Source organism: Camelus ferus, chromosome 31 (assembly GCF_009834535.1).
Source record: "Camelus ferus isolate YT-003-E chromosome 31, BCGSAC_Cfer_1.0, whole genome shotgun sequence".
NCBI lineage: Eukaryota > Metazoa > Chordata > Mammalia > Artiodactyla > Camelidae > Camelus > Camelus ferus.
The window spans coordinates 4020555-4036663 of NC_045726.1; the positions used below are offsets into that span (position 1 = coordinate 4020555).

Here is a 16109-nt window from a genome sequence, read left to right on the forward strand (position 1 = left end):
GTTCCGAGTGAGGTCATGCCCTGCGGAGGGCTCAGCGCGAAGAGGCAGGACTGAGGTTAGACTTCGCTGGAGGTTGCCCTGCTCCTTTTCTCCTTGCATTGAAAACTGCACTTCCTGAATCTCACTTTGTCAACTTTGCTCAGAAATTATGACTTTAACGCCGGGGCCCTGAACCCTGGCTTCGCTCAGCGCCACCTTCTCCCGGCCCCTCGCGGGCCGCCCTTCACCCACATCGCTGCACCTGCAGTTTGACCCGCCGAGTCTCTTGCTGTCATCCCAGAAAGTGGCCAGACTGCCTCAGAATCGGTTCACTCTTTGTAAGGTCACCATAAACAAAGAGACAGATGCGGCACACTGAGGTGAGAATAATGACCTCAGCTCCTTGGAACGAGGGAAATATTCCCTTTAAAAAATTGAAGTACAGTTGATTTGCAATATTGTGTTAGTTTCAGGTGTACAGCAAAGTGACTTGGTTATAAGTGTATATGTATGTGTCTATTTTTCATTCTTTTCTATTGTAGTTTATTACAGGAAATTCAATATAGTTCCCTGTGCTCTCCAGTCGGACCTTGTTGTTTATCTGTTTTGTATATAGTAGTGTGTGTCTGCTAATCCCAAACTCCTAATTTATGCCTCCCCCCTCAGCTCCCCCAGGGGTAACCATAAGTCTGTTTTCTTTATCTGTGAGTCTGTTTCTGTATTGTAAGTTCATTTGTGTCATTTTTTTTTAGATTCCACATTAATTTGTCTTCCTCTGTCTGACTTATTTCACTTAATACTAATTAAGTATTAAGGATCATCTCCGGGTCCATCCATGTAGCTGCAAATGGCAAGTTTTCATTCTTGTTTATTCATTGTGTAAATATACCACAGCTTCTTTATCCAGTCCTCTGTGGATGGACACTAAGGTTGCTTCCATGTCTTGGCTGTTGTAAATAGTGCTGCTCTGAACTCTGGGGTGCATTTTTCTATTTGAATTAGAGTTTTCTCTGGGTACATGCCCAGGAGTGGGAGTGCTGGGTCACAGGGTGAGTCTAGTTTTAGTTTTTTAAGGCCCCTCTGTACTGCTCTCCAGGTGGCTGCTCCAGTTCACACTCCCACCTACTTAACAATGGGAATGTTCTTTACATCTAATGGGATCTTAGGTAACAGTTTTGATTTTTTTCTCTTGAAATCTAGTACTTTGCTGTATCAGGGATGTTGGGGTTTGATTCACTTAATAGCCCGTAACAGGCAGTGTCAGTATTTTTTTGGGTGGGGGTAGGTAATTAAGTTTACTTATTTATTTATTCTCAGAGGAGGTACTGGGGACTGAACCCAGGACCTCCTGCATGCTAAACACGTGCTCTACCATTTGAGCTACACCCTCCCACCCAGTATCAATATTATTAAGTCAATTTTTTAAACAATTAAGTACATGAACTATATATCAGATAAATTAATTTCTTTAATTACTGATTTTTTTAATTTTTATGTTTTATTTATCTTTTGTGGGGTGGGGGGTAATTAGGTCTTTTTTTTATTCTTTTAATGGAGGAACTGGGGATTGAACCCAGACCTCCTGTGTGCTAAGCACGCCCTCTACCACGGAGCTGTACCCTCCCCCCAGTTACTGATGTGACCAAATATTTCCTCTGTGTATCTCAGGATTTACAGTCAGGGGATTTTCCAGTATAAAATGCATCCATTAAATTTCTGTTTTTAAAAGAAGTTTAACTGGAATATTTGACTTCCTCTCGTCCTCACTCTCTCCTCATTCCCTTTCTGTTCCAGAGTCTAGTTTGCATGTTTCACTGTGGCAAAGATCTACCCCTTAGAATAATCTCTTAGTCGCTGGATACCTTTGCAGGAAAACCGTTCCTTGCAGCACCCTAGCAAATCCCAATGTATTTCCCTGAGGAAGAAAATCAAGTGCTTCAGATAACATAATCCCGTTAATTTGAACCGGAGGATTAGTTTATTCACTCAAGGGGGTGCACACTTGGGTTAGGAGGTGAAGGGTTTGGTGGAGGGAAGGTTTCAGGGTTAGGGAAGAAGGTGCGATTCCCTCCCTGTAAGCAGGGTCCCCGGTCTGTACCCTGTGGGAGTCTGTGGTCCCCTCTGCACTGACATCACTGTTCTGAGAAAGCCCAGCAGCACTGTTACAGGTTGTCCGACATACTGAAGTTCCAGGAGCAACAGTGGAGTGATGGCTTGTCCACATGTGTTTTTTTTTGGAAGCGTCCAAAGGAATCTGCACAAAAAGCAACAGGAGAATCCTTATTAGGGTATCCTCAGAGGTCATAGTACTAAGAGAAATCTCACCCTAACTTCATGAACTGCCATTGGGGTGAACAGAAAATGTGACCCTATATCATGTGTCTGTTGTCGGCCACTACACTTATAGGGCACGGCTTAAGGTTTCTCTGATGCAGGATGGAATCAAACTAACCAGCCAACTGATAGCAGTATTTCACCATTTAGTCACAGAATCACAGAAAAAGGCACATTCTTGCTTTTAACTCTGCCTTTTCAGCAATCCACATGGACTCTGTGAATGATTCCATCGGAGCCAGCATAACTCATTTGCTTTGGAAAAGGATGCTCGGTAATGAGTCAGATTCTTCTGTGGAGGAAGCAGGACTTGTTTAGAGCTGCCTTAACTATTTCAGGTCAAGCAGACGTTGCTGTGCATGATGAAACTTGGCGAGAATAAATTAATGATTTACTCATGAGGACCTTAGTGTCCTGGGGTTGCTCGTGGACTTTCCATACGTGCGTACTTTTCACTCCCAAGTTAGAGTCCCTGGAGTCTGGGTTCTGGAGTTACTCACTGATGCTGCTGCTTCTCCACAGCCAGCTGTGTGTCCTTGGGCAGGTTCCCTAACCTCTCTGTGCTCACTGTCCCCCTCCACAACAGTAATAGCCATCCTTCCCATGGGTTGTGCAGGCAGATGAAATGGAGGGTGTGTGTGAAATGACCAGTATCGTGTCAACACAAGGCAAAGTGCCGGTTATTACTTTTTGCTCTGTCCCTAACTAAATTCTGTGTCTTGTAAAAAAAGAAAAAATTCCTACGATCCCATAAGGATATAAACATATACGTGAAAGGGGGGAAAAAGCCACCCCACCCGCCACATCGTGAACTCGGTGTCAGCATCTTGTTTATCTTCTCAAGGGCAGTCCAAGGGCAATGCCTTTCCCGCCACTGTACTTGTGAGTTCAAGGTCATGGGGACAGCCTGCGATGGAGCCCAGCTGCCTGGCTCCCGAGCCGGTGCCTTTCAGCATCCTCCTCCACCCCGTCTCCCCAGGCCCTGCTGGTCTGAGTCTGTGACTCGCCAGAGTCGTGGCAGGTTCCAGACCTATTTTGCTCTCGCAAACTCCACCTGCTCTTCTGCTTCCAAGTTCATGACCTTTCCTTACATTCCAGGACTGCAGCCCTCCTGGTGGCCGTGTTCCTCTCACTCAGTGTTTCAGGTCCACTGGGTTGGAGTCACGTTTGCACAAACAGCCCCATTACTTTTCCCTTAGCCTTCCTCCCTGCCCTTAAGAAAAAAGTACAAACCAAAGAACCAGAAAGTTATCCTGGCTGGTGGACTAATTTGTGTTTATGCTGAAAGTATGAATTGTCCTTGGAGCCCTTCCCTCCCCTCCTCCCCGCATAGTCTGTCCTCATGGTCCAATAACGCATCGGGCTTAGCCTCTTGGAAGACCTATGCCTTTACTGTAAAGATTTCTCACTTTCGTTAAAATAATCTGGTAGCTGTTGATACAGAAATAGACGTGTTTCTTATAAAATGCTGCAATTCACTGCAAAGAGTCAAGATTCAAGGAGGTCAGGGGCTCATTTTAAATGTGAATAGGATGAAGGTTGATCCTCAGAGTTTTACTCTCAGAAACATTTTCTTCAGAATAATACTAGTCGGAACCAATACCGGGCAGAACCGATCACAGCTCTACTGTTTTCCTAGTCCTGTTCTTGTTTGCTGAATGTGGTTGGAATGCCTTGCAAAATAATCTCTACAACTGAAGACATGGGCCATGCAGCCAGGATTTTGTACCTTTTAAAGACACAGCAAGAGCTAAGTCAGCAGGTTTTTAAAAGTAGCATCAAAGCACCGGAAGTGAGTGGAGACAGACCTGCGGCTGAGCTGCTCAAGACATCGGTCCTGGGCACCATCCATCACTCAAGGAAACAACACATGGCAAAGCTTCCAGCCCAGAGGCCAGGGATCTTCCGAGAAAATCTCAAGGTTTTGGCATTTTGCATTAACATATTATTTTCAGCAAAATGCCTGGTACATGCTAACATTCTTTTACGGCTATATGTGAGTAAAAGGAAGGGAAATACAGATTTGGGCTTTAATTTACATGTTAGAAAAGACGCGCGGTGGCGGTTCTTCTAGGGGACACTTGGTGAAAAGTCGCTGATTTGACTTGCCAGTTGTGTCCACTTTATAAAATATCACGGGAGTGGGGTTAGAGCTCAGCGGTAGAGCATGTGCTTAGCATGCTCGAGGTCCTGGGTTCAATCCCAGCACCTCCATTAAAAAAAGTTCTGATCGTAGCTGGCAGCAGTCACAGCCTCATGGCTACGTTTGTAGAACATCTGCGAGTCAGGTTCATGGCCAAGATTTCATCTGTTCAGTGAACACCAGTTCTTTTTAGTCATCTTTGGCTGTTTTAGTTTTTAACCACCTATATTTCACTTTTTTTCACAAGAATATGAAAAGGAGAAAAAAAGGAATTATTGAAGGATTAACTTCACCCCCTCCACGTTCCTTCCCAAACAGAAAGTTGAGCAAATTACTTCATCTCAAATTAAATTTGCATGTTCGAAGCCGCAGGTCTTTGAGCCAAAGTGTGCCCAGATGACCCTGGAGACAGGAACCCTAAAGCAGATGCTCCTCAGGGGGTAGGGGTCCCAGCGTGCAGCCCCTGGGAGTGACCGTGGGGGCGTATCTGTTCTCCACCCCTTTCATGTAGTCTTGGAACCACAGAGCTCTAAGTTTTAGCTAAGGAAGAATGAGGAGACAAGCTAAGGATTGCTGGTCAGAATCTTCAGTGTGCCCAAGAGGGCGAGTGTCCTTTGTCAGGCTAGGCAGGAATTCCTATCAGTACTGATAACAGTTTTCACAAATCTGGGGCTTGCCAAAGTGGTCGTTCAGAGGTATCCACGCCTCCCCAACTCCATGCATCAGAACAGAGAATGTTGGAAGCATCAAATATTCAGTCTTCTGCATCAGTTCCTAAATCCTGCTGGATATGAGCTCTGAGGAGTGGAAACTGGTCCTCACTTCTGGGCTCCCAAGTAGGAATAAGGTAGGGATGGCAGGTCTAAGGGGCCAGCCCTCCTTTGCTGCCTCTTGGGAGTAAATGAATCGGTTATGTTTTCGGCTCAGTGAGCATCTCAGTCTGGTCCACCCCACCCCCTCCCGCACTGGGTAAACGCTCCGGTGCTGGTACTTGCACTTACCCACTCTGTTCTCTCTGTGCTTGTGTGGAGAACAGACTCCTAAATCATAAACCCACAACAATGAAGAGCCACAGCTTTAAAAGTCATCCAATTAATCCCAATATCATGAAAAATTAAAAAGCCCCAGACTTTCACAGTTGATGGCACAGCCCATTAAGTCCCAACTCCCCTCTCAGATCGTCACCTGCAGCCTTTGGGAAAACCCTGGGAGGCACCAGCGATGTCATTCCTGCAGCCCCCATGGCCATTGGACAGAGGAATGAGCACACCAGAAACTCAATGAAGGCAAAGTTAAACAGTGACCTGCTGAGACTTCCACCTGTCTCGCTCTCAGAAGCTGAAAAGGGAATAATGCCTTATACTAGTCCCAGAAAGATTACTACAGCATATTGTAGGTTAAAAAAGAAGTGGGTTATAGGCCTGCTTTCGGTCTGCATTCTGGACTGCTAATATGAAGCACACAGCCAAAACATGGGTGAGACCCCGTGGGCAAACGATGGTCTCGCCCCTGTGCTGACTGTGTGTTTACACGCACACACGGAAAGTCTGCAAGAGCACCCTGTAGGGTGTGAACAGCGTTAATCTCTGAGGGCTGAGTTACAGGGAAACAGCCACTTCAGGTTTACTGTTGAGTATTTTACAGACATCATTTTTGATTTAAAGTCGTTAAAGATGTTTCAGGGAGAGAGAGAGAGAAGCGGAGTGCCTGTCTCAGGGCTGTGAACGCAGAAGCCCTGGTGTCGGATACTAGCAATGAAGACAGGGAAGCACCACCAGACCAACCATCTAACATGGTCCACTGGCTCCCAGACCTAATGGCATTCGTCACCCTGGACTTGGGGACCATTTTACAGAAAAGGCCACAGCGAAGGGTGTTCAGTACATGTGAACTGTTAGCATTCATTCACTCATCTTCGTGACAGTCTGTCGTGTGTACAGGGAATTTGGCCTTGACAGTCAAGGAGCACACACTCTGTAGGAGGAACAGGCAAGAAAGAACTGGGGACCCAACTGTCGCAGGATTTGCACAGAGCCAACGGTGACCCGACCTGAGATGTGAAGGAAGCTGCTGATCTGAAAAAAGGGCCGAGGCCACAGTAAGTCACACACTTTACGTTCGAAGTTAACTACTGAGTTCATTTCCTCCTTGAAAACAGTTCTACAGAAATCCCAGGCAGCAGGTTAAAACAAGTGACTCAGGGCCTGGTGTAGTTTATGACAGAACGCAGGAGGGACCGCGTTCCTGGGAGGTTGCCGAACCGGAACGCATTACACCTCTTACCCTAAGGGCTCCTGAATTTAGTTATCCATTGACACGGGAACAGAGTACACGAATGAATGGAAATCTGGGGATTGTCCTTATTAATGGAAACCTAGAAATTATGCTCTCTCTTCTCTTAAAATAGAAGCATTCCACACGCTTACTTGTGCCTTCGGATTTAAATGCTGCACAATCTCTGTCGGTACCTGCTACCCGCAGGCCTAGCTGAGGCTGAGCGCACAGGAACTGGGCGGCCCCCCGCCCCCAGCCCCCGCCCGCAGCCTCTTCCTCGGGGCTGCCCCCGCCCTCCGCCCGGTTTCACTCGTCCCCCTGGAATGCTGCCCTGAAGCAGAGGTCCTGGGCGCTCCTTCCTAGTCTGTAAAGGAGAAAACTCGAAACCGGGGGCAAATCACCGAACAGGCAGCCAACATTCCTACTGGCTTAGAAAAAAAGTTAAAAGTTAAGTTCTTTCCCGTTATCCATTCTTCCTGGAAGTTCCGGGAAAACCCATTGGTCCCTGAGCTGCCCGGGGCAGGGGCTGCGACCCCGGAGGCCGGGGCGGGGCGGGTCGCGGGACTAACCCGCTGGCGGCAGCCCGCCCCTCTCCTCCTCCCTCCCTGATCTCCCTCCCCCTCCCCTTCCCCCACCCCTCCCCTCCCCTTCCCCCACCCCTCCCTCCCATCCCCAGCCCCTCCCCTCCCCATCCCCAGCCCCTCCCCTCCCCATCCCCAGCCCCTTTCCCGGCCCGCCCCCTCCCCAGCTCCTTTCCCGGCCCGCCCCCTCCCCAGCCCCGCCCTCCGCGCCCCCGCCCCCGCGGCCCGCGGCCTCTTAATGCCCAGGCGCGCGGGAGGGGCGTCCGGCCTCCGCAGTCGCCCAGCCACCGAGCGGGGTGCACGGCCTGCGGTCCTCGGCGGGTCCAGCCGGCGCGCCGAGGGTCCGGGAGCGGCTTGGACGGCAGGTAGGGCGGCGTGGGGCCGGGGCGCAGGCCCGCGTTTCCGCCCCGCCGGGGCCCCTGGTGGAGCCCTCCTGGCCCTGCCGTCGGAGCGCGGCGCGCGGGGCTCAGCTCCAGGGAGAGCCGACTTCGGCGCCTCGGAGCGGGTCGGGGCTGGAGAGGCTGGGCGGCCGCGGACGAGCCCGCCTTCCCCGGCCGGCGGCCGCGCTGGGGTAGGGGTGGGGGGCTGCGTGGGAGGGCGGAGGGGTGGCGGGGATGACCTCATCGTGCCGCCGGCGGAGGGTGGGTGTCCGTCCATCCCGGGCCCGCAGCGCTGCGCCCCCGCCTGTCCGCCCGTGGGCCTCCTCTCCGGGCCGCTCGTTCGGGGAGGCCGTGCGCTCGGAGCCCAGAGCGCGAAAACGGGCGACCCGGGGCCTGGGTCGGGTTCCCATTTGGGGCGGCGAGCGTGGTGCCCTGCGGTCCCGAGGGCCCACGGCGTGGCGGAGCGGACAGACCCCCGCTTGGGGGGCTGGAAGACTAGGGAGCTGTGCTCGGAAAGCCGCCGCCGGGCGCAGCAGTGGTCCCCCGACCTCGGAAGCTGCCCACTTCGGCCTCGGAGGACATTTTCTCGGTTGACGTTGAAGGCCACCATCTAAGGAAGAAATGCGCGGGGATGGCTCGGGGAGTTGGGGGCGGGTTGCTTCTGAGCTGGCGTGCAAACGCAGCTTTTTGCAATCTTCTCACCCCCACCCACCGAGAGAGGGTTTTCTTTCCCTCTAGCCTTGTCCGACTTTGAGCGATAAGAGGTTTAAGTGCATTTTTTCCCCCGTGTTCTGCCCGTGTGGGTTGCTGTCGGTGAGAGTGTGAAGTGGCGGAGTAATTGAAAAGGTCCTGCCTGAGAAGGGAGGCAGCTGTTCAGCGGGCGGTGCCGCCTCCGACGGTGAATATGTCCCAGACAGGGGAGCTGTGTGATCGAGGGTTTCCTGCTAATTCCTAAGCTATGAATTTTTCTCTTTAGTTTATATTAAAAAGGATTTATTTGGTACTTATTCTACTTTTTGTCTTTAGGGTCAGGGGTGGGATGGGGTACTCAGTGCCCTCACCACATTCAGTAATAAGCAAGGCAGGTACAGCCAATAACGTAGGCTGCCAGCTCCTAGCCGCTCCTGCTGTGTGGACACTGGGCGCTCTGAGTGCAGAGCAGGGGTAGGTGGTTGAAAATAACAGCTTTGTTTTCCGTGGCTATGAAACCCATGACTCGTAACACCTGACAGCCAGCACGGTTCAGTGGCCTACCTGCTTGAAATGGTGTATTATCTGCGCACACCTGTGTGTCCAGGTGAGGGTACTGACTTGAGAAACAGTAAGTAGGTGTCCTAGTTAAGAGGAGCCCTGGGGTGCTTCGTTACAGCCTGTGTGTGTGTGTGTGTGTGTGTGTGTGTGTGTGGCGGGGCGTGAGGCGGGGGACTCTGGTTTTCAGTTGGCTCTTTAAACTTTTCAGGATGATGGTAAACCTTGAATGCCACTTGCATTCCATTGTGGTTGATCCTAAGCACTGTGCTGTCTTCTCAAGAGCTGTAGTGTTTTACTGCTTTTGAGAATAGTTGCTTCTTTCCCCCGAAAATATTTCCCCTAGATTATAGTAAATGTTATACTTTGCTACATTAAAAGCATATGAAGTAGGAAGCATTTCCTGGAAATTATCAAGGAACATTAGCACTGCTCAAGGTGATAAAGACATTCTTTCAAGAGGAAGTTACTGATTTGTTCACATAACTATTGATTGTCCAGACAGTTGTTCGTTTTCTTCCCCTGCTTTCCAGATTTCTGTCACAATCATTGGGAGCTGTAAAAACCTGTATTAGACCTTGTCTTTTCTGTGTGCGTTTCCACGTCAACTAAATATCCGGGTGTACTTTTTCAGCACTAATTTCAGAAGATGCAGATAAATATTAGGTGATGGAATTCACTATACATCTCCGATTGCCTACTGTTTATTATCTGGCGAGAGAATTCTCTTTTTCAAGTAAATGAAGGAGACGGACGCTGAGTATTCACTTAACGCGTGGTTTGCTGCCAAGCACTGCTCTCCCCTCTGAAAGTGTGCTAGCTTTCTCACACGTTAGCTCGTCCCGGTCATGGTCTTCTGAGACACAGGGGAGGTGGGGCTCTTCCAGATTTTAAAGGTGTCTTACCCAGAATCGTCCCACCCAGGGGTGGAGTGAGGCACCCGGTTCTGCCTCTCACTGTCTCCCGGGGTGCTGGCTCTAGAAAATGCCGGGGAGTTTGCAGGCATTCAAGGGAAGCTCTGTCTTGGGTGTGGTCAGAGGATGTCTGATTAGAGGTGGTGGATGAGAAAGGCTTCACCCAAGGAGATTTTATGAATGGAGAGCAGGAGCCCATGCTTGCAGGAAGGGTGTGGAGGTTAAGGGGAAGTGAGGAGGGCCTGGGGTGTCAGGAGGGAGAAACGCCATCAGAGACCAATGCCCCCAGCCCCATTGACCAAGGAAGGCCCGTTTCTTCCAGAGCAGTGACTCCTGGCTGCTTCCTGGCAGTGCGCTTCAGCCAGGGTCACACCACCATCCAGTCGCAGTTGGTCACGTGAGCCTCCGTTACTTGTGTACTTTGGACAAGGAGGACCAGGGACAACTGGGAACGTGGGTGGTTCGTTCAGGGCAGTTCTGAGTCTCAAAGGCTCCCTGCTGCTGGGAGCAAAGACGGTGCTTTTCAGTTTGGCTTGGACTTTTGGAAGGCGGAGAGGCTTATGTGATGGAAAAGATTTCCTCCTGAGGGAGAAGCTGCCATTTGCAGACAGAACGTGTCAGCCAGAAGGAATGAGCAGATAACCACTTTTTTCCTTCTTTGGCAAAACTTTGCAATTTTTTTCCATATAGAAGCGTTAAAGGCGGATTCATAAGAAAACGCACAAAACCAAGTGAAAGGAACAGGCGCTGATGTTCTACCAACGGGCAGGGCAGGAAGAAGGGGCCTCTGTTAAGTAACTGTCACTAATGGGGCCCCAGGGGGCACTCCTGCCATGGTGGAACAGGGATCAGGTGCCCATGCACGTGGGAAGGAGGTACCCTGGACTTCGTGCATGGACGGGCACCACCCTCCTCTTGGAGACGTGTGTGCTGCCTCCATGAGCCCCTCAGACCCACTGGGAATCAGCACTCTCCATGCTTGGGTGGGGGACTCTGGATGTGCATCTGTCAGTCCATGGCTCTGTGAAACGGTGTCACCCGTGGTAGTAGGGTTCCCAGGACAGCCCAGGAATCGTAGCTGAAACGTTCTGCCCTGTTAATAGTTCCCTAGGGCAGAGCCGTTAGGTAACGACATGCTGTGTGTGGGGAAATGCACTCAGAGCTCCAGCTTGATGTTTGGTTTTTAACAGCTTTTAATCCCAGCAACGGTGGCAAAAAAAAAAAGGACCCCACCTTCTCTTTTTCCATTTAGACCCCAAAGGGAAGATGCAGGCACACAGAGACAGGAGTCCTTCACACTCCCGTGTGCTATCGGAGAGCTGGGGGTTGGGGGGTGGCCAGCAGCAGCCACACCGAACCAGGAACGGGGCAGAGGTGGGGCCACTGCCCCACCAGCCGGGCCAGGGGCCTGCTCTGGGTGGCCGGCGGGCCTGGACTGCCTGGCTGACATTACGTCCTTACCGAACGTCATCTCTACTCTAGGACCCAGACACCAGCTCTACGAAGTTGTACGTCCAGTGTTTTTTAAGTCAGGGTTAGTTTTAAGTGGAATCTTTAGTAATAGGAGGAAAGCAGATTTTCAGGCGTTTTATTTTCCTTTTTTTGATGCCAGTGCAGTAAATTTTCAGAGAGGTAACTTTTGGGGACTGGATAGACATAAACTCGGGTGCTGATGAATCGTTGCAGTCATCTGAGTAACCGTAGGATAAATACATAGGATAGAAAACCATGGGATAAATAGCACTTAGCCCATACCGGGAGACGTGCTACAGTGTTTAGCACACTCTCCGCCCTGCAGTCCTCCCTGCGGCCCCACGTGGTAGGTACCATCAGTGCTGCCACCTCCCTGGTAATGAGAGTGAGGCTTGGCGAGGGTGAGCGGTTTGCCCAGGGCCGCAGGGATCTGACATGGCGGGGCCGGGCGAGGACGCTGGAACCACTCCCGAGCCCTGGGCCCTGGCTGGACTCGGGAGAATGAGGTCGTGACCCCAGTGGACGAGTATGCAGAAATCTTCGCCCTCCCTTAGCCTGTGTCCTTGTGAGAGAAGACGAACTGTAAACAGAATAATAAACAAAATGTCCAGCATGTGGACCGAGCCGTGTGCTCGGGGACCGTGAAGCTGGGCAGGAGAAGGAGCGATGAGGCCGGGGTCGCAGTTCCCTGAGACAGAAAACGGGCCACGAGTGGGCAGAGCGGGGCCGGCGCCGCCTCCATCGCTTCTTGGGCAAGCCGCTTTCTTTCGAAGCACAATTGTTCAGTGGATGCGTCTTCACTGGCCACTGCAGACACTCCAGCAGTTGGCGGGCTAGGTGTCCACGGACACAGATGAAGGTCAGGACAGACAGAGGGGCGGGCTGGGATCTGAGCGCAGCAGAGGACGAAGGAGGCCGAGTCTGCGGGCCAGGGTGCATGCAGGGCTGCTGGAGGTCAGGGCCCTGCTGCTGTCCCCGTGTCCCCCTGTGAAGCAGGAAGGCAGGCCATGGGCTGAGAGAGAGGGGCCGGCGTTTGAGGAGAGAAGGTGTGACCCTCACCTGGGAGAGGAGACACCTGCACCTGGTGCTGCCTGAGGTTGAGTTCTGACCTCGCCCCCCAGTGCGGGAGCCCAGAATCCTGCCCTCGGTCTGCTTCCCCAGGACACTGTCCTGTGTGTCTTACCCGGGGCAGAGCCTGCTCTCTGACGATGGCAGGTGCTTGCTGAGTGATGATGACAGTGACCCTCCTATGCACGGACCCGGAAACTTCGTTGAACTTTTCTGCGCTGGTCGTCACGTCCATGTCTCCCCACCCTGAGAAGCCCTGGCACATGCAGCCCCTCACACGGCGGCCCCTTCTGCTGCTGCTGGTCTCGCTGCGTTCGTCTCCTGTCTCCAGTGTTGAGACGGAGTCCTAGGCGCTGGAGGGCCTCCCCGCCGTGGGCACTAGTGTCCCTCCCCAGCAGCCACCCGAGTTGGACCTCCTGCCTGCAGAGGAGGCTTCCTGGTTGAGGGCACAAGGTGCCTTCTCCTCCTGGCTGACCGCTGCTGGGGCACGTGGGGGCCATCAGCACGTGGGGCGGTTAGAATAATGCAGGAACCAGACGGCGCTGATCTCGGCTCAGCTGGTAGGAGGAGGAGCCAACAGAGGTGGTCGGGTTCCAGGGGTCAGAAGGGGGACTCGGCCCTTGGCAGGTGATGGTGAAGGAGGGGGTGTCCCCAGGGTCCTACCAGGCTGCAGACGGGATCAGAGCTGGAGTGGCCCCGAGGAGGGGGCAGCTGGGTTTTGGACACACCATGGGGAGGTGTCCAGCACACAAGGGGACACCTGCATCTGAGGTTCTGGGAGGTCCAAGCAGGAGACAGTGACTCGGGAGTTGTCACCACAGGCAGCAGTTGAAGCCTTGGGAGAAGGTGACTTTGCCCCCGAGGAGACTGGGGAGTGAAGGAGTGTTTGAAGGTGGCTTAAGGAGCCTGTCATTTGACTAAGTTACAGTCTGAAAACCTGCCCAGTGACAGAAGATTGAAGTAAAGCACATCCCATAAAACCACAGAGGACGTAATTCAGAACTGGATAAAACCCAGTTGGAGAAATTGGTGGCTTTTCTTGGTAAAGCCTCTTTTCCCACCTGTCTTCATAACCCTCAGTGGATATATCTGTGCAGAAGGTGTACGTGGCTTTGTAGAGAGACCTGTTTTAGGCAACTACCAAGAAAGAAAATGAACTCAGACGCACTCCAGCCTTCCCCACGTCCACAGCGTCGTGTCACGTAGCAGGCTGGGCACGCACTGTCCACACCAGCAGCTACAGATCTGTCCAGGAGGTGACCGCAGGGTCCCCCAGGGCCGGGGTGAGGGGCTGGACGTCACCTCTCCAGAGGGGAGCTCCTACTTGCACAAGGGACTGGTACCTAAGACTGTGGATCTCTTGGGAGGCAGACGCGTCGTGGGGGTGAGACGGAGGCCGTGCTCCTTCCTGCACAGCCAGCAGCGCTGGTCCGTCTGTAGGCGCACAGGAGGGCCCCGTCCACCCTCAGTTCGGTTTCTGCTCTTCCAGCACGTCTCAGCGGCTGCAGTGGGTGCTCAGAACCCCCCACCATGTGAGGCTGCTGCACTTGTCTCTGCCCAGGTCGGCGTCCTTGCTTCAGGGCACAGATGAGTAAGGCTTACTTGGAGTTATTTTATATTTGAAGGTTTAGAGAAGCCCCAGGGTGTGAGGCCAGGCTCTTGGTCAGTGCAGGACACTTGCGGGTCCCAGTAGGGAGCTGGGCAGGGCGGGTGCCCTGACCTCCTCGGACAGACTGTCAGTACAGGGCGGGGAGGGGCAGTTACGGGGGGTGGGCAGGGTCTCCTGGCTCCTGCTGGTTTTCCTTTGCAGCACTCGGTGCGTCCTCTCCGAGTGCAGGGTGATGTTACCCTTGCAAATGTGCACACACACACCCCCTCCCCCGGACCAGACAACCACGGGCCTTTCCCATGGCTTCAGCACAGACAGAAAATCTGGCCAAGTCGTTGAGAACGCGGGCTCCAGGTTCCAGAGGAAAGCGTGTAAAATCCTGGAACTTGGCTCCATGGGGCAGTGACCCCAGTGGGAGGGTCTGGCTGGGTAGCCGGGGCCGCCTGCCTGGCGGGGCCGTGGGCACAGTCACGCGCTGCAGGGCGCTCGCTGTGTGCAGGCCGCTCCGTCCCGGCCGTCCATGTGTGCCTGAGGCCAGGGCTCCCGCACCTCCGCTCGGAGCTCTCTCCACCTGTGCGTGTTTTCTTTGGTCACCCTGTCCTTTTCGTTTTGTCTACTTACTAAGCCAAACGCCAATCCTAAAATGAAAGAGGATGATCCAGCTGGAGTCCTGGACATCGGCTGAGTGTCCTTGCCTGCCAGGAGCTTCAGCGTCCGCGGCGTTCTTCCTTAAAAGTCTGTGACGAGGGTGTGTGGCAGTCACGCTGACAGTGAGTCGTATCGTAGCCTGTGTGGTGCAGGGGTGCTTGTTCACCGTGTGTGAAGTGAGCAGAGTGATTACGTGCAGTCAGTCGCACAGCCACACTGGTGATTCGCACCTGAGCAGCAGAGGGTGTGACAAAGACTGATCGTCTGGGAACGAGGTTTGGTCGCACGGGCAGCTCTGTTCTGAACCTTGGGTTTGAGTCTCTTTTGTGAAATGGCTTTTGGGTTCTGTTCTGACTTTGAGATCGTCAGTTCATGTTTTAGTCACTGTCATTAAGTCTGGTTTCAAGTACAGCATCCCTTCTGCAGTTGTCACTAAAAAAAAAAAAAAGAAAGAAAAGAAAAGACTTTTATTGGCAACAGGTATCAACTGAAATTCTGATTCGGGGAAGTCTGAGGGCAGTGTAGCTCCCGGATGGGAGGCTGTGGGTTTATGAAACCGCAGGGTCTGACTGGACCTCTGGGCCGTCTGGCGAGGCTGACCACCCCACTCCGCTCCCAGCGTTGGCCTGCCTCCCCCGGGGACCCACGGGTTGGTGTAGGTCTCTCGGGTTGGCGATGGGGTCAGGTCTTGCCAGCCTGTCACTGTCCGCCGCCTTCCTTCATTTTCTGAACCAGCAGAGGAAAGGCCATCCTCCCAAGACCGCCTTCCGGTGGCTGGTGCTTCTGGCCCAGGCTGCGCACGGCCGCTGTCCCCCCAGGTCTCTGCCGGCCTGCCGTGCTGTCCGGGGCTGAGCTGAAGGTCCGGGCAGAGAGGGTGGCCCACCCGGCTCTGCTCCCCCGGGAGGTGGTTTCAGCAGTCGGGCGGTTGCTGAGTCTTGGAGAAGTAAACGATGGATCTCAGACTGCAAGTGCCACGTTCTAGCTCAGATGATAAGCTTGTGCATCATCAGCAAACCTGTACCAGGAGTGAAAGCTCATGGAAATCCCAAGTGTCCATTACCCACAAAATGATGATGGGGGTGTGGTTGGCGGCCGTGTGATGTGCCAGGGTGCACGCACACGGGGAGCTGCGCCGTGCCCTCCAGTGGAGCTCCACTCCCGAGGGTGCCCCCGCGGCTTTGCCGGGCGGGAGTTTACCGTTGGTGCAAAAATAAAGGACTTGCTGCCAGCACTTTTGGAATGTTTCGCGCTCACCTCTGTTTCAGGACATCGTCCCCTTTGGCTACAGTATAGTTTGAGCGACACAGGATCGTTCATGAGCTGGTGTCACCCTCAGCTGGGTCACAGGAGAAAGTCTGCAGAGGTCGCTGCACCCACCTGCCCAGCGGTTGACCGCGCCCATCCAGCTCAAGCAAGGGGAAGTCCACCTGGACTGAAAGCACGTTTCAGGGTTAGGTC

At 53.0% G+C, this 16109-nt stretch overlaps 1 protein-coding gene across 7 annotated transcripts in view; it reads left to right on the plus strand.

Moving 5' to 3' along the window:
* Positions 1-16109, plus strand: part of PALLD (palladin, cytoskeletal associated protein) — a 283240-nt gene that overhangs the window by 207675 nt on the left and 59456 nt on the right. The window contains exon 1 of one of the 7 annotated variants that reach the window (XM_032470854.1): positions 7543-7676. The exons of 4 other annotated variants lie outside the window; for them this stretch is intronic. The gene's annotated coding sequence lies outside the window, so the exon portion shown is untranslated. Of the gene's footprint in view, positions 1-7542; positions 7677-16109 lie in introns of those variants that run through there. 2 more of the 7 variants (XM_032470856.1, XM_032470855.1) reach the window with 2 other exon arrangements.